The sequence below is a fragment of the Lycorma delicatula genome, chromosome 1 (assembly GCF_047948215.1).
Source record: "Lycorma delicatula isolate Av1 chromosome 1, ASM4794821v1, whole genome shotgun sequence".
Classification (NCBI taxonomy): Eukaryota; Metazoa; Arthropoda; class Insecta; order Hemiptera; family Fulgoridae; genus Lycorma; species Lycorma delicatula.
The window spans coordinates 331,759,029-331,777,983 of NC_134455.1; the positions used below are offsets into that span (position 1 = coordinate 331,759,029).

The window sequence follows — 18,955 nt, forward strand, 5'->3', positions numbered from 1 at the left end:
AATGTTTCCCATTGAATGATCTTTAAATATTTTGATAATAATATGCTTAGAGATTTAGAATTTGTGTAGATTTAATAGAAAATTTTCTTTATTATTTTAAAAAGACTGATAAAAAAAACTGCTATAGGTTTTTCACTCACAGACATGCGCACGCACGCACATGCACACATACACATTATAATCACCGAAATCTTTTTTTTTATATAAGAAGATGTTTTCTAACAAGTTCTATCTTTAATAATTTTAAGATTATTGGGCACTATTACTGTAGTGCCTTGTAAATTACTAATGAATCAACATATATTTTAAAAAAACAATAATTAAATAAAAGATGTTTGGCATTTTTGCATGTTACAGTATTTACTGTAATGTAATTGCAACTGATGTTTATAATATATCAAATAATTTATACACAATTCAAGAAAATCTTCAAACATACCTTGGACAGATAAAGCACATATGATTAAAAATATGATCCATAAAGCATTTATATATACAAATAAGAATATGAATAAAATGAATTAACCCCTTATTAGTCTTTGATGGAAAATTCCGTCGTTTTACAGTTTTTTAGTAGTATAGTAGAAGTCCATTAGTCCGGCATCCAACAGTCCGGCATCGCTCTGGAAAATTGTAAAAATTTTGGTTTTCTCCAAAAGTGTGTCTTTAAAGCAAATAAAAATGCTCGAGAGCTATTCGGAAGTTTCCGGGGTAGTTCTGGATCATCCGGAAGCGTTCGGTATTGTTCGGAAACAATTAGCGGCCGGCTAGTCTCAGCTGTCACAACAAATTCAGGTGCAGTGCAGCTCCGTTAATCAATCATGAAGCGTCTTCGCCATTTTTTTGTACGTTGTTGTTTTGTGTCCTTTCACATCGCAGTAAATGTAACTTTTGAAACTGTTTATAAAAAAAGTGATTTTCGTTCTAACTGTACACGTAACACTGACTCTCAATCAGAAACTAGAAATCATCAAACGGCTAGAAAAAGGCGAGAATAGAAATGTTTTAATGAATGAGTTTAATATTGGCTAATCAACTATTTATGACATTAAAAAACAAAAAGATGAACTAATGAAGTTTGCTTCTCAATCGGTAACAACTGAAAAACTGGCTTCTAGACAAACATTAAAAAAAACCAGAACTGGAACAGCTAGATAGTGTATTGTTCAAATGGTTTAGCGCAGTACGTTCTGAAGGAAAGCCGGTAACAGGGCAAATGATTGTTGAAAAGGCAAAGAAATTCGGCCAAGATTAAGGAGTTGCTGAAAGTGAATGTAATTATTCTGATGGTTGGCTCAGAAACTTTTAAGTTTCGGCATGGAATTCGAAGACTTGATGTAACTGGAGAAACACTTTCAGCAAACCAAAACTCTGCATAAAAATACAAAGAAGAGTTTGAGAAAATCGTGGCTGATAATGATTAACACCTGAACAGATTTACAATGCTGATGAAACAGGGCTATTGTGGCGATGTTTACCAACATCTACACTAGCTGGGGGAGGAGAAAAAGCAGCCAAGGGTTTTAAAAAAAACAAAGACAGATTAACCGTTTTGCTATGTGCTAATGCGTCTGGAAACCACCGAGTGACCCCTTTTGTGATGGGTAAATCTGCAAAACCCAGGGCTTTTAAGAATGTTACACACTTGCCTGTCCAATACGATGCTCAATCAAATGCGTGGATGACTGCCCTCTTTAAAGACTGGTTTTTCACCACTTTGTGCCCGAGGTCAAGGAATCCTTCAAAAGCCTTGGTCTACCAGAAGATACTAAAGCCATGTTTCTTTTGGACAATTGCAAAGCCCACCCGCCAGTAGATGAGTTAGTTTCTGGAAATATTGTTGCTACTCTGCTCCCACCTAACGTAACATCTTTGATTCAACCCATGGACCAAGGGGTTATTCAAAATTTTAAATGCTTTTATAGAAGGTCTTTTATTCATGGCCTGTTAAATGCCGACTGTAACGTGACTGATTGTTCTTATAATTACCGCCCGATAGACCGGAATTTTCGGTAATCCGGCACTGAGCCGGACTATCGTGCCGGATTATCGGACTTCTACTGTATTCTGCAATGATAGATAACGTTAGCTGTTAGCACATTGAAATAAAAAAAATTTTTTACCAACATATGTCCAGAAACGCTTAATTTACCAGTATCAGTATTTTGTATTTTTAACTTAATTATTTCTAAGGAATGGTTTATCATATTGAACTGAAATTTTGTAAACTGCTAGAGTGCCCAGAGGTTTAATTACCTTATTTATTCAAATTCAAAATAACAAAGTTATGGAAAAATTTCTCAAAGTTAGTTACATTAGATTATAAAACCAGTTCTCATTTCCTACCAAATAAAATTAAATAACGATCTCAACTGGAATAATTTTATTAATGTCATCATGTAATAGAAATTATAATAATTTAATAATATTGAAAATATTACAATAAAATAAAATATTTCCTTATTATAATTTATTACATGATAATATTATTGAAATTAATATGGATTTTGTCCAAAATCTACAATAACTATATCAATATGGGTTTATTAACAACAAAGACAAGAGGTGGGGATTAATAGTTAGGAAATTAAAACCAATGTTATAAAATAAAAGATAGTTTCCATTCTATATTAATTTTTTTTATGGAAATTATGCATATTGGGTTTTTAGTAATTAACCACATTTCAGTATAAATCAATAACTAATACTTTTTAGTCATACTTTAATCAAATTATTACCTTACATTGCATGAGTTTAACTAGTAGGTTAATTCTGATTTCAAAAGATAACATCATATATACAAATTTTCAATCAAATATTTATTATACAAAGTAATGAATCAGTGAAGTTTTAATTATTGATATACAATTGTAAATTAACAAACCTTTCTTTTTGTTGCTTATATACATTTTAAAAATTTACCCCTCTACAGGGGGATGATTTCAAAAGAAATGGTGGAATACTGTATTGTCACCCGAGACCTTAGTAACTGTGCAAAGTTTCATCAATAGGTAATGTCACAAAGTATGTTAAATTGTTACACCTGCACCCTTAATTTACTCCCCATTTGGGGGAATGTTTGCAAAAGTAATGGTGGAATACTGTATGTCACCCAACCTCCAACCTTAGTAACTGCAAAATTTCATCAATCGGCAATGTCAGGAAGTTGTTAAATTAAGGACGCAAGATTTAAAGACAACATGGAAAAAAACAGAAAAAACATTGAGAGTTAAAATAAAGCAAGTAAAAAAGGCAATGTTTAATTAATTTTCATGTTTCACACTCAACGCCAACCTATTTAAAAAAAAAATCATAATATTGGGTTGTTTAATTTCTGATTTTCCAATAATTTGTAAACAATGCCAAAGTTGTTTAACATTTATAGTACTGGGTTGTTCTAACTAATATGAGTACAATGATCAATTTTTGAGTCTCTTAATCAAATTATGTTTTGCAAGAGTTAACTTAAGACTTTTTTTTAGGATCGGATAAATTCTAAATTTAATCCACATTTTTAAAATGAATATTGGGTGAACATTTTTTGTAGTTTTGTATTTTATTACCCAAAGGGCTGAATGTTTACTCCTAAAAGTCATGACCAATGAAACTGAATTACAATGCAATCTGATTTATCAGAAAAAGAGTAAGAGTAAATGTAATTAAAGACAAATCACAATTCTTATGTACAATAATAATGAACACCAACTCATTTTTTTCTACATCAGATGTTCTAAAATTCTGTTTTTCTGTCACATGACCTTTTCAAAGGTTAAGACTATTGTTGACGACAAGCACGATAGAGAGGAATGTAAGATTTGAAAATAAAAGAATTTAATTAAGAAAAATTCCATAACTTTCTTTTTTTTATTCTACTTTTCATATACATAAGTATCTAGATGTAGAGTACTACTGTATTCTACTATCCTGTCTTCTCAGCTCCCAAGATTGCGAATAAAACTTACCCATTTCAAAATGGCAACCAATTATCTTTTTTATCTCAGTAATCATTAGCTTAATTAGCTAAAATGTTAAGTTTTTCATCTATACAGAATATCACCTATTTCTTAAAATTGATTATTAAAATTGACTAAAAAACTGAATTACTTTATAATAATTTTCTGCTGGATTTCATCTCCCACCACTAATAAAAAAAATTACTGAGTGAAATAATTGTTTTTTTCTTTTTTCCTATTCAACCTCTAGGACCACCGTTAGTTTTTGCTTCAGAGGATGAGATGAATAACCCAGGACCTCCAAACAGAGACACCACCACTTGTGCCACAGAGGCTGGGTAAGCAAAATAATTAAAATTAAATAAGTTAAATATTGCTTTTATGAATGATAATTACTATTAATAAATTCAATGAATAATTATTTATTATTTAATAAGTCATAAAACAAATTAGCTGCAGTTGTACAGCCATGGTTTAAAAGTTGATTTATTGAATAAGGTATTGCAGTAATACTAATAAACTAGTAATTTATTTTTATTCTATTAATATTTATTATATTAAATAATATATCAATATTTTTATTTTCATTATAACTTTCTTTCTATTTCTGTCAGTTAAACTGAAATGGAAATTACTGCCATACTGAAATGGCAGATATTCATCTTATGAAAAGACTGACAGAATAGAGATGAAATATGTAGCTCAATCAAGCCTGTATGCAGATTGTTTCTCATCACAATTATCAACTCTGTATGAAAAAAATAAGTGAAATTATAAACTTTTTAGAATTTCCAACTGAAGAAGACCGCAAAGCACAAGAAGGTGCAGCTGAGTAACAAGAAAAGCCACAGAACTTACAAGAAGGGTTGCACATTACAATAAATAAGTTGATGCATAACTGCTTGGAAACTCAAGTACAAGAAGTGCAAATGATTAATGGAAATGATATGCAAGGAAATTTAACAAAAACTGACAACTAATTGGTAATTTCTGACTGCAATAATTGTAACTGGTGAAGTTGGATTCAACTGATACAGGATAATTAATTTTCACAATAACCATCACTCTTTTTTTTCCTGTTTAGCCTCCGGTAACTACCGTTTAGATAATACTTCAGAGGATGATATGTATGAGTGTGAAGTGTAGTCTTGTACATTCTCAGTTCGACTATTCTTGAGATGTGTGGTTAATTGAAACCCAACAACCAAAGAATAAATAACAATCACTGGGCACAAGAAAATCGGTATGGCATTTTGCAGTCTAGGTTTCAGCAATCACGTTCAATGAATATTTCAGTTTGTATTGCTGTTTATCAGTTTTATACACTGATTAGTCCATGTTGAACATTTTCTCTAGGGGAACTGAATGTAAAAAAGTGTCATTTCATTAACAATGAAAGGTTAAAATTTTATCTAATAAAACATACTTTGATAAAACTGATGTTCAGATGATGTAAATATTAGTCGTTTAAAGAGATTTAGGAGTTGTGGCAGATAATTCTTTTTTTATCTCATCTCCCAACAACTGGGAGTACACTAATACTTTTTATAAGTAATTCAAGAATTAAATCCATTTATTGAAGGAAAAAAATGAATTAGATAATAAAAGAATTTATGGATATATTTTAACTTGTTGATAAGTGATGAACTCTTTTGCTAAGGTAAATGGTAATAACAAGTGGGCAAATTATTCCAAAAAAGTTATGAGTTGTAGAAAATCAACAAATACTAGTCAAAAAGTAAAAATTAACCAGTCCTATTTTTTCAAAACTACAGCACAAGACTGCTTCAAAAATACATCCCAGAAACTTGCAATTTTCTTCCTCTACTGATCACACAGATTAATGAAAAATAGTAAGGCCAATTGTAGATTATTTATTAGATAAATTTATGAATGTATTAGCACAAAAAAAAATTAAAATATATTGAAGAAAGCAAGTAAGCTTCATGGATTATCAAGGAAGATGGTCATTTGCACAGTCCAACTGTTTAAAAGTGTAGACAATTTGGAATTAGAGTACACAGGTTTTGTGGTTTAGAAACTGGTTATTGTCTGTACTCTTTAAAGTGAAAAGATGCAGCTGATTGATGAACGTAAAAGTATAAGAATGTTAATGATGAAGGATAAAAGAAAGTGCAAATTAGCGAAAGAAAAGTGGTAAAGTGTTCAGAAGTGGAAAGAGAAATGATCATTGGTACAACAGACAGAGAATACAGGAAAGTTAAAGGAGAATTTTGTGGTACATAAATTAAAATCTAATTCCGTGTTAAATACAGATTGTATACAGACTTATAATAAGAAAGAAAAGGTAGATAGGTGGGTGGAATATATTGAGTTATACGAAGGAAATAAAATAGAAACTGGTGTTATAGTGGAAGAGGAAGTCAAAGAGGATGAAAGGGGAGATACAATACTGAAATCTGAATTTAATAGAGCATTAAAGGATTTGAATGGCAGAAAGGCTCCTGGGATAGATGGGATTCTTTCAGAGTGCAGGTGAGGAAGCAATAGATACAAACTGATGTATCACATTTATGAAAAAGGAGAAGTTCCGTCAGACTTCAAAAAGAGTGTTGTGATGATACCAAAGAAAGCAAGAGCAGATAATTGTGAAGAATACAGAAAAATTAGCTTAACTACTCATGTTAAAAGAAACAATGAATGGTATGGATGAAGTCCTATGCAATAACTACAAAATCTTTTCTAGGAAGAGAAAAGATTATGGAGGTAGAAGAAGAATTTTATTTAGGAAGTAGAATTACTACAGATGGATGAAGCAAGAAAAATGCCTAATACCACAGCTGAAATGAGCCTTCAGTCAAAAATATAATTGGTTTACATCAAAAATTAATTTAAACATCAGGAAAAAATTTTTGAAAGTATATGTTTGGAGCGCAGCTTTAAGTGAAACTTGGTTGATCGGAGTACCTGAAAAGTAGAATCAGAAGCTTTTGAAATGTGGTGCTATAGGAGAATGTTAAAAATCAGATGGTTGGATAAAGTGACAAATGAAGAGGTGTTGCGGCAAACAGATGAAGAAAATTACAGTAAGGCATCCTGGAATAGTTTGCTTTGATATTGTGGGGACAAGTAAATGGGAAAAATTGTGCAGGCAGGCAATGTTTGGAATATGTAAAAAAAATGTTAGGGATGTAGGGAGTATACCAGACTGAAGCAACTGGTACTAGATAGGGAATCTCCGAGAGCTGCATCAAACCAAAAAGACAAAAAAAAAATTATAAATATCTAAAAATGCCTAGGTATTTATAATTTTTCTGCTGGTGAATCAGTTTTATGGACAACTGATATTCACCTTCAAAGTTACTTTCAGAGCTTCTTTTTTATATGGTACATACGTAGTATTAGTCTGAGAAACTTTTAAAAATATGTAAAATACATTAAGATATGACATGAATTACATTAAGTAAGCATGATAAAAGAAAACCCTAACCAGAATTAGAACCAGAACTAATTTATGAATGTAATAAAACTATATATCTTAAGCAGCCTGCTTATATCATAAGCAGGACCAAAGTTATACGCTTTTTCAATGATCATCGATACACAAAAGGATATTATCCAAGAATGATGCACAAAATTATAACATTACAGAATTTTACAGATTTCCATCTCAACGTAGTTAAACAGTTATTGGAAGCAGTTATATTTTTGACACTTCCATGACTTTGTTGGCCAACCATCTACTTCAGACAATGACCCTTTAACATGTACAGGCCAGTGGGCAAATTGATTGAAAAAATGTTGGTCATTACAAAAGCTTTGCCACTTGGAAAATGTGATGTGTGCTAAATACAATAAAAGTTCAGATACAGTATCAAGGCAAGAAGTGCTGTGTCGTGCCCAAATTAGAAATTCATAAAAAAATTCATGTAAATATTATAGAATATTTACAATATATACCATAACACAATATTTGTAAATGGGATAAATATTAAGCGAAAGGTGAGCAAGGTCATTATTTACCTTTATCGGTACAGTATTTATCGTCTATCTAGTACTTACTCATCTTTATCAGTACAGTAAGCAGAAATACATGTGAGCGGTAAAAATATTCAGTCCAGGGGATAAAAATAAATTTATTACACAAATTTACTCATCAATGGATTAACACTGTCATTTGGGCTTTTGGCAGGGTAAGCAAATATGTGCTATTTGCAGGAAATCATTAAAACTAACCACTGATAAAAAGTTATAATAACTGTTAGCCTCTCAATGTAAGAAAAATAAATATTTGTTCAAATCTTTAAATGAAGCAGCATTTCTAGAGAACCACCAACTTTTATTGGTTTTAATTAAAAACTTTTCATAGAAATTATTGTGATTTTATATTTATTTACATACCAGCAAAAAAAAAAATTAATACACACACACACATATATATATATATATATATATATATATATATATATATATATACATATATATATATTTTTGGCCATTATTATGTTTAGATTGACATTGGAAGAAATTGCAAGTATACTGGAAGAAGATGATATTTTTGATGCTAATGTTTACATAGAACCCCTGGAAAACTACTTTCAAAGTGATGGGAACAGTGATGATAAGGATGAACCAGACGAAGACCAATCATCTTCAGTAAGATATTTAAAGCTTTTTACAAGCTCTCTTGTTTTTTTCAGGTTATAATGTTCAATCACATAGAAGGGGATGTATTGGGAGTTGATGGAAGACTTGCCATAATGAATGATCTCACGTAATTGCTTTGACAAAATTTTTAGATACTAACATTTTGTGACAATTTGAATTTAAATCGGGGTGACTTTTGGAAAAATAAGATATGTGGAATATGGTATATGAGCAATGTCTTTACTTCTTTCCCGGAAATACCTACCTATCTGTGGATGAGTCTACGTTGTCTTATTTTGGTAGACATGGTGACAAAACATCTACATAGGAAACCTATTTGATTTGGGTTCAAGATTTTGCTCACTCTGTACAAGACTAGGGTACACTATTCAACGGGAACCTTATCAGGAAGCAGCAACTGGAAACACGATTCCAGAGGTAGGCATTGGGAGGTTCTATTGTTATGGGCCAGACATAATGATAAGAAATAGAGTTTGTTTTTTGACAATTATTCTACCTCACTTAGTCTGATAAATGACAAGAGAAAGGTCATCATGGACTGGAACTGTGCGTCAGAATAGAAAAAGTACCTCACCCTGATTAAAATTATGCAAAAAAAAGTTTGACAGTTATTGCAAGGTTAGACAATGTAACTGGTGTAACTGTAGTTTGATACAATAACAATATTGTTACAGTAGCGTCATCAATGAGCGAGCTCTCATTTAGGCTAAACGATGGAGTTATGTAATGAAAAAGAAAATACAAGTACCTATGCCATCCTGTATATTTTATTATAATAGTTACATAAAAATGAGAAGCAATAAGTATTGACCGATGATTGTATTTCTCCTACATGCTTTGATGAACAATCGCATGGCTACTCTATCAAGTTAACGATAAAAGGAGAAAACAATCTGGACCTGCTGACTTTTACCAGATCAGTCGTACAGTCATACCTTGTAACATAATAGATTGACCAAGTACAATATCTTCTCGAGTGAAACCCGAAGTCTGTACTAAAAAAGGCAACATTTTATTCAAATTAGCACTACTCAAATTTGTTATGCACAATGGGTAAGGCTACATGGAAAAAATGCAAAGAATACAATGTTGGATGACATATACATATAAACTATTTTATTCTCAAATGAATTTAAGTATATTGCATTTTATATCTTTGGCAATGTCTGTATATATTTTATTTAAATTTATGTATTTTTTATCTTTATCAATGTTACATTACAAGAGATTTTTATGTAAAATTGTGGTCTAATTATTAGTAGTAGTTAAGTTTATTTATAAAAATTGTATCTGCATTATTGATATAAGTAGAATACTATATTATGAACTTTTTAATAAAATTTGTTAATTATAAAGACATGGTTGTGTAATATTCATTGGTGCCCTTCAAGGCCACTATCGACATTTATTGACATATGGAATACATGTCTAACTACACTCACTGTTGACATTTATAGACAACAAAAATTAACTGTAAAATAAAAATATTTGGTTAAAAGTACAAAATTATACTTAAAACTATAATAGAAATTTAACAAAAAAAAATTTGAGTTCTAATGAGTTAAAAAAATACTATTTAAATAAACTACAAAGCAAAGATTTTAAATAAAATGTTAAACGTTTTATTAATTATATTGTACATAAATCATTAATTTACTGAAGTGAATGATTTTAAACACTTATCAGTTTCTTTTATTTAATTTTCAAATTACATGTTTCAGTGTATTAACAGCAACAATTTCAGGACTAAACATGTTTTTTTAGAAAGTGTCAATGTGAAACAGATGACTGCCTAGCTGATTTCTGTTTATGTTTAGATCCTCGCTTTTTCCTGTAGTACATGATAAAAAGCAGACATATTATAAAGTGTTTCTTATTAGGTAAAATATTACTTGAAAAATACTAATAAAATTAATTTACTAATTACGATTAAATGTTAACCTTATATAAAAACTTATCAAAACCTTGCAAATTTACAAATGAATATATATTTTCATTTATTAAAAAATTGCAATTTTTAAAATGTCTTTTTTAAGTTTAATTTTTTAACAAACATTTATAATAAGATACTTATATCATAGAATTGATTATCATACCACAAAAAAGAAAAAAATAAGTATATTATATATATTTTTTTAATAAAAATATAACTAATACTATCCTCCTTCCTGAATATTTTCATTATTATCATAAAATAAAAATTTGATCAAAACCATGTCTATATATTTAAAGAATACTTTTCCGAAGAATGAAAGCTAAAAAGTACCTGATATAATTATTACAAATCAAATATCTTAAAACCTCAAAATGAAAACTAATGAGAAAACTACTAAAAATATAATTTTCTAATATGCGTTTCAAAAACCATGATAGGCAATAATGTTTAACATTTTAGGGCAAGCTTGAGGGCATTTAGTTACGGTTGCTTTGCATCCAATTTCAACTACTAATTTTCAGTAGCATGTTAGGCCTTCTACTCCTTTTTTCTTTAATAAACATGACTGTTATCGAACCACAGGAGGAACAATCTGGTTTATACACTGGAGATTTTATTACCAGTAACCGCTTGAAATATTGAAAAAGCATTTGTAACAGGAACTGATAAAATGAGATCACAGGAATCTTGCAATCCCATTTTAGGACTTTGCCTAATGGGATATGAATATAATTCAAGACATTGGATCGCTTCAGTCAATAAGACTTGCTGTTGTAATCAATGACCATGTCCAATTTCATAACTGTATCTCCACGCTGTTCAACAACTGAGGTACTAGCATTGGGTTTTATGGTGATCATGAAATCATGCTTCTAGCTTTCCATTTGAGGATGACTACTTGATTGTTTTGTTAAGCGTAAATTTCCCCTTTTTTCAATTTTTTTTTATATGACCTCTTTTGGGTTCCCTTTTATGTTAGCATGAAGGGTACCAACTACATGTCTATCATGTTCCAGCAATTTTTGTCCTAATCCTACACTAGAATACCAATTATCTACATACAGACAATGACCAAAATTTGAAAACTGTAACCATGAGTTGTAAACTCCTTTATCTGAAACATTATTTTCTTGTGTTTTTTCTTTACCTGCATATATTTTGTAAACAGAATAAAAGTCCTTTGCACACATCTTGAAAATGATACACAATCTTTCTCATGAATGTACCAAATTCTGGAAGTTTTCAACAAGTAAATCTACAAAGCCTTGTATTTTGTGTAACCTTCCTGAATAAACATGGAAAACATTTTTCAAATCCATTTGTCATTGTTGATGTGATTTTGGTTCTAATATATTAATTTTTTCATTAATAATGTCTTATAAATGGTATCTCAACAATTCCCACATATAATAAAAGTAAAAAAAAAAATTTCATTTTATTACCATCAGTATTATTCCAATTTTTTAATAGAGATTTACACAATCCTTCTGAATGCTGCTGAGCTGCATATAAATCAACCATCAAAATAAAAATCATACGAAGTTTGAAAAGTTTTAAGCCTCTACATTAAGAGAGTAGCACTCAACAAAAGTTAGGGAATGTATTTGTGCATGTGTTGAAAGGTACTCACTAAAATTTGAGCCATTTTGGATTCTCAGTTATTATTAAGTCATTGTGGAGCAGTTTAAAATGAGTCAGATTTTTGGCATAGATTCATAACTGTAGATGAAACGTGGATCCACAACTATACTCCTGAGATGAAACAAGTCAAAACAGTGGACTGCAAAGGGTGGTCCATCAGCCAAGAAGGTGATGGCGACTGTTTTTTGGGATAGTAATGAAATGTTGTTTATTGATTATCTTCAAAAAGATAAAACAATAATGAGACAGTATTATACGCTTCATTTTACTTGAAAAGCTGAATGCAGAAATTGCAAAAAAAATAACCACATTTGAAGAAGAAAGTGCTTTATAATAAGGACAATGCGCCTGCTCACACTTAAGATTCGTGATTCTTAGCCGAACTGCACTGAATTGGTTGACCAATCAACATATTCACCAGATCTGGCCCCAAGGAATTTTTTCTTGTTTCCTAACATTTAAAAGTTTTACTTTGAGGAAGAGATTTTCATTGGACGAGGAGGTTATTGCATTCATAAACACCTATTTTGCAGAGAAAGATGCCAGCTCCTATTTGGAAGAGTTAAAAAAAGTGCATAAACATGAAAGGAGACTTTGTTGTAAAACTATATTTGACTAAAAAAATGTCTTTCTACATTAGGCTCAAAAACATTTCAGACAGCCCTTGTATGTTCACCACTGGCTAAAGAATTAAGTAAATCTAGATTAATTACTAGTTAGTTGTAAGTTACCAGGATTGTACTGAATAGTTTTTAATGCATTAATATTTACTTCACCCCACTCATTGCTTATATCAACATCCATGTCATCATTATCTGCAGATTTATTGCCTTGAACCCACTGAGTGGGTCTAGTGGTGAACGCATCTCCCCGATTTGGAAGTCGAGAGTTCCAGCGTTCAGTCCTAGTAAAGGCAGGTTACCTTTATACAGATTTGAATACTAGATCGTGGATATCGGCGTTCTTTGGTGGTTGGGTTTCAATTAACCACACATCTCAGGAATGATCACAGACTACAAGACTAAACTTCATTTACACTGATTCATATCATCCTCTGAAGTACCTGAATGGTAATTCCCGGAGGCTAAACAGGAAAAAGAAAGATTGACTGTCTTGGGCTAAAGACTGATGGCCATGAGGAACATTTATTTCATCCAGTGCATCACCTAGATCAACAACCATGTCATTACCTTCATGAGATCATCTGGTAGATGATAATTAAGCCTATTCATTTGGTAATTTATCCTCGTGAGAAAGACAGGTAGTATCTTAAGACTGAGAACATGCATCTGGATCAAATAGTGAATTCCTTCTAATTGTAAACACTGAATTCACTGGACAAGCTAGAAGTATTTTCATCAATGTCATTATTATAACTATTATTGTTATTTAACAGTCTGTTACAGACGCTAGATGTACTTCTACTACAGTCAAAATTGTTGAGCTACATTTATCCTAGCCTATTTTGTCATTCTTCAGTCACATTAGTTGGAATTTCTTCACTATAAATACAAACTTCACCATCACAATTGTCATTTACCCAACGAAGGATTGTTCCTCATTCATTTTAAAAGAACTACTATTGTATTACTTTTTTGCAATGGAAAATAATCTGAACATTAGCAGAATTAGCTTAAAGTACAGTTTATGATGCCAAACTTATCACTGGTTTGTAATAGTTTTGTACTAAATGATCTGATTAGTATTTTAAGACCCGTGCACAACAGAAATGTTCTCTACACACTCTTCTTTATCAACTTATATGTTTAATATAGAAACAGGATAACGATGAGTGTCAGTAGTTTTAAATGTTTGTGGTACTAATCAGTCTCACATTGTCCACCTGACCTGATTACATGTGACAATTATAAGTCTCTCAGTCATCAACCTGTTAACTGCATGTTTTCATATTACTAAATAACCAGAAAACCAGCAAAAATTAATTCAAAATAAATATTGAAAACATATAAATATCAAATTATAGTTAGATATTCAATTAGTTTACTGAAAAGTTTAGGTAAATCACAGTCAAAGTAGCTTTTGCCTCCACTATACCATAAACTAAGAAAAGAATATTACCCCACACATAAGGAGGCAGCATAAGATTCAAAATACAGTGCATTCATTAGAGGATTGAGGGAACTGTAATTGTAAAACTCTGTACTTGGCTAGCAAAATTGATAAATGTTTGCTCACCAGCAATTTATTATGCCATTTGATCTAAGTATACCAGCACCAGCATATTTCCTGTAACCTTTTGCTGGAATCGTCAAAGTCAAATGAAGTAAACATGCATAAACGTATTCACTCATGTTCATATACAATCTCATATTTTATATCTTCTCTCATATTTAACTTTTTATTCTATTACATTCCAATTTTCCCCCACATGACCCCTCCCCCCCAAGTGTACTTCATATATGAACGTGTCATATGAATTGATGTATCATGTATAATTTTAATATGAGAATATCTAATGATTCTGACATTAACTTTTAGCTTCCTAATGCATCATTATAAAAAATTGAAACAAATAATTATTCATAACTCTGACAAATTCCGAATTAGAAATATACATTTAACAAACTACACATTACTTTTTTCCTAACTTGGCTCACATATCCTTGCTGATAAGTTTGAATCTTTATTTACTCCCAATAACTTTTAATTTACTTATATAATTTTATTTCATTACTGAAAATCTCCTCAAAAAACTAAAGAAAAACGACAGAAATATTCTCTTTGACATAATTACAATTTACATTAATGTGTAAGAAAAATTCCTCTGTCAACTACCTGATAACTAAACTTTTATTGTTTTCCCAGTCCAATTTGGATGTTTTTGAACCAAACATTTTCCAGGCAAATGCATTAGCACTATTTCAATTAGGAATGGCAGTGTTTAAAAATCAAAAAAACTAAATTTTTTTTTGATAAGCTGTCAGGAAATCTGTACAGTAATTAAAGGTTACAGAAACATAGAGTAAAAAAATTGGTATTGTTTTATTTTGTTAGATATATGTAAAAACAGACATGTTTCATGAAGGGATTTCATTTTTGTTATTTTTTTTTTAAATTTAAAATTTCAAATATACATTTATTTGTTTATACATTTCTATAAACAGAGATCGCTTATTTATGTGGATAACTCTGTTATTCAAAACCATTAACAAATGTTAATTTTTTTAGTAATGTGATCTATTGTTTTACGTATGAATTTTTATCAATGCATCTTATGAGAGTATAAAGTAAAATGCATCGATTTTTATAATTTCTTTTAATAAAATTCAACTGCTTAAAAGAAGAAGAATATACATAAAAGAAGTTTAAGTTAAATGTTTTAGCAATTATTTTACTTAATATTCTATCAGAATTATTAAAAAATAAATTTCAGGATAGTTGACAAGTTTTGTACCATGAATTATTTTCACTTTAGAAAACTGCAAGTGTAAATCTTGTTAAACAGTAGTAACGTATCACCCACATTTTATTAACACTTTGAAAGCAAATACATATAGAATATGGTTATATCAAAAATGAAATAAATCTTAAAATACTGATATATTTTTTTTTGTAACAAATTGATTTAAGTCAAATGTCAATCAGAAATCTATCTGACATAAATGTAAAAATTCAACCGCAGTTTTCATCTTTTATTCCTTTTTTAGCATGTAATGTAATAATGTTTGATCTATGGTGATAATTTTTCATTATATTTATAACATTTTTTTTTTTTTTAAATATTACTTGAAAAAAAAAATTAAATATGATGAACTAAGGGCTCAATAATCTGAATCTTCTACTGGAACAGGAATGGAGTTGTTTTTTGTTAAACAGTTCCCGCAAGATATTATAAGCAATGATACAATGTTTACAAGAATACACATTAAATTGTAACAATTTTCAAACCTCAAGAATAACTAAAGAAAAAGATTTTCAAGAATAATCACAAAGTGAAATTGAAAACACAGCACAATAAATAAATCACATGTTATTGTTCAATCAATTAATACATTGCATTATAAAATAATCATCTCAACAATAATATTATTATAGTATAGGTTTGATAATGCTTTCAGTTTTACAAGTTGTTTTTTTCTTGTTTAGCATGACAATTGCATCGTTATTAAAAATAAAAGTCAATTCCATCTTAATTTTAGTGCTAATATAAAAAATTAGTGAGAACAACTATCATGTGGGTTGAAAAGATCATGCCTTTCATTACACCTTAATGCACAGATGATTGTAGATGTAGATTTGAGATTAGCCACTTGCACATTAATCAACCACAGTGGATTGTGGATGGGTGTTCGTAACAGAAAATAGTTCACTACAATTTGTGCATGACATTAAGCAATGTGTACTTTGATCCTAACATGTAAAAAGTACGGTGCTAATTCCTATCATCTAAACTCTTCTTAATTACTGATTACATCCATAATAACAGTGTGATAATGGGCATTAGCAGAGTATCCCAATATCTTGGCCTGATACAGAGAAGTTACACATTAGAAAAGAAGAGGTAATGCAAAATTACCTGCTTGCAAAATCTGATGCTTGAGCACAAAAAAATGATTATACTTTTCAAACCTTTTAACTTCTGCCAAAGTTTTCTGCTTTATACTAACCACCGATATTGACTTTCTCTAAAAAGAATGACTTTAAAAAGAATGACAAGTGTATAACTTTGAAATTATATCTTTCATTACTGTGGCTGTATTGAATAATTTAATAATATAAAGCTTGAATAAAATATTGAATAATTCTTGTAAACCACACCTAGTCAGCTAAATATTAACACAATCTGAAATTGTTATGTTTTGACTAAATCTGAATATCAGTTTTCTGTGGTTAATGGAGTCAGGTAATGACTTAATCTATCAAAACTGTCAAACCAGCTTTAAAATAAAAACCAACTGCCAAATTATAACAGGACTTAGATTTATCAAGTAAAAGTAAAATAAATATCTGTATAGTAATACCAGATGCAAGGAAAGAAAATTTTATAAAATCTACTTAATGTATCTTATTATTGTGATGCTCAAATCAGTTTATCGTAGGTCATCTTAAGTTAAACTTAAGTGTAGCCAGCACAGTACAAAGCAAATACAGAATCATCACTGTAGTAACCTGACAAAGCAAATTAGACATTTAGAAATGAAGTTGTATATACTGTCCCAGAGAAAAACTATCAAGAGCACTAGGTATACTTTTATTAAATTAATACAGTTAGTTTATGTCAATTGTTATTCAACTTTATATACATTTAATAGATATAGTATACTAGGCTATAGTTTCATAATAATGTTAATTATAATAGAAATATTAGATGGTAATGAAAATAGTTGTGAATTAAAAAAAAAATAAATCAAATTATAAGTAAAAATATGTATTCTGAAGTTAACAATATTGTGAATGAATTACCTTAATTGGTTTAATGTGTAACAGTAATGAAAGACATCATCATGCCAAAAAGATTTTATAATGGTGTATCTATAGAAGGTGTAATACTGTAATATAAGATTTATCTATAAATGTCTATCTGTAAATATATAGAGTATCAAAAAATAAAGTATCAGAAATAGTCAACATCTGCTCATTATTTTATGAGTTGTATGCACTGGTTATAGTGTATTCAGGGAATGCGTAAGATATAATCTTGCCTTTAAGTAAGTTTATTAAAGAAGTTTAGTCATTAAAAATTCTAACACAGAACCATCAAATCTGAATCATAACCCAGAGCTTATCTGTTCTGTTTCTTGGTCACCAGTAAGCTGAGGGATTTTGATTAAAATATATCTTAACTTGATATGCACAAACGCTTTGAGAACTGTACTACAAAATAATAAGTTACTATACGGAGAGAAAATAAATACATTATACATCTTACTTTAGGACAAGAGAGGAATCACAGTCAATAAAAGAGAGGGAAGAAACAAAATACTATCTGAGAATTCTGTGAAATGAAACAAATTTCATAAATGATATATATTATCCCCCCCCCCCCCCCATCAATGGAAAAATAAATCACAGGTTATAAATACATACACATGAATACACTGGAGACAATTGCTGCTAGAAAACTAGGTTGTGGGTGTGAGTCAAAGATTATCTGTTCCCTATTAACTCATGTACTCATTAGCTCTATTAATCTTGACATCAAGCAAGCAAGACACATCTTGACATCAAGCAAGCAAGACACATCTTGACAACAAGATTCTGGAAAATTTTTCCTGCAAAATAGTCTAAAAACACATGCCATATAAAAGATATTCTAATAACGAAAAATGTGTTTAGAACTGCTCTGATTGTAAATCCTAAATGTTAACTAGTTGAATGAAAAAATGTTATACAATTTTTTTTTTAATTTCTGTAGAAAATCCCTTTATTGCAAGCATCACAAATTAGCAAACTCCTTACATTCGTATATGCGTGTGCGTAGACATAAAATGTTAACTCTAGATGAGAATGAATTTTAAGATATTTGTTTCAGATAAATTAAGAATGAAAAGGAGTACCTATCTATAAATTTAGTTAAGACTCAAGTGTTAGGCTAGGTTACACATTAAATAAATTAGTATTTGTATACTGATATTATACAGATTTCAGTTTCTTTAATATTTAATTCTTTTCCACTTCAGAAGATTACTTCTTCTACTGGTAACAGTAGTTACTATAACCAGTAACAGTAGTTAATGTTATCAGTATAAGTAGTTAAGTTACTAATAGAAGAACTATACTGTAATTACTGTTACCACTCACTCACTCATCCCTGTATTAAAATTTCCGCTCATAA

At 30.0% G+C, this 18,955-nt stretch overlaps 1 protein-coding gene across 4 annotated transcripts in view; it reads right to left on the reverse strand.

The window, feature by feature from the left end:
* Positions 1-18,955, reverse strand: part of LOC142334259 (myeloid leukemia factor 2-like) — a 74,222-nt gene that overhangs the window by 26,723 nt on the left and 28,544 nt on the right. The window lies entirely within an intron of this gene.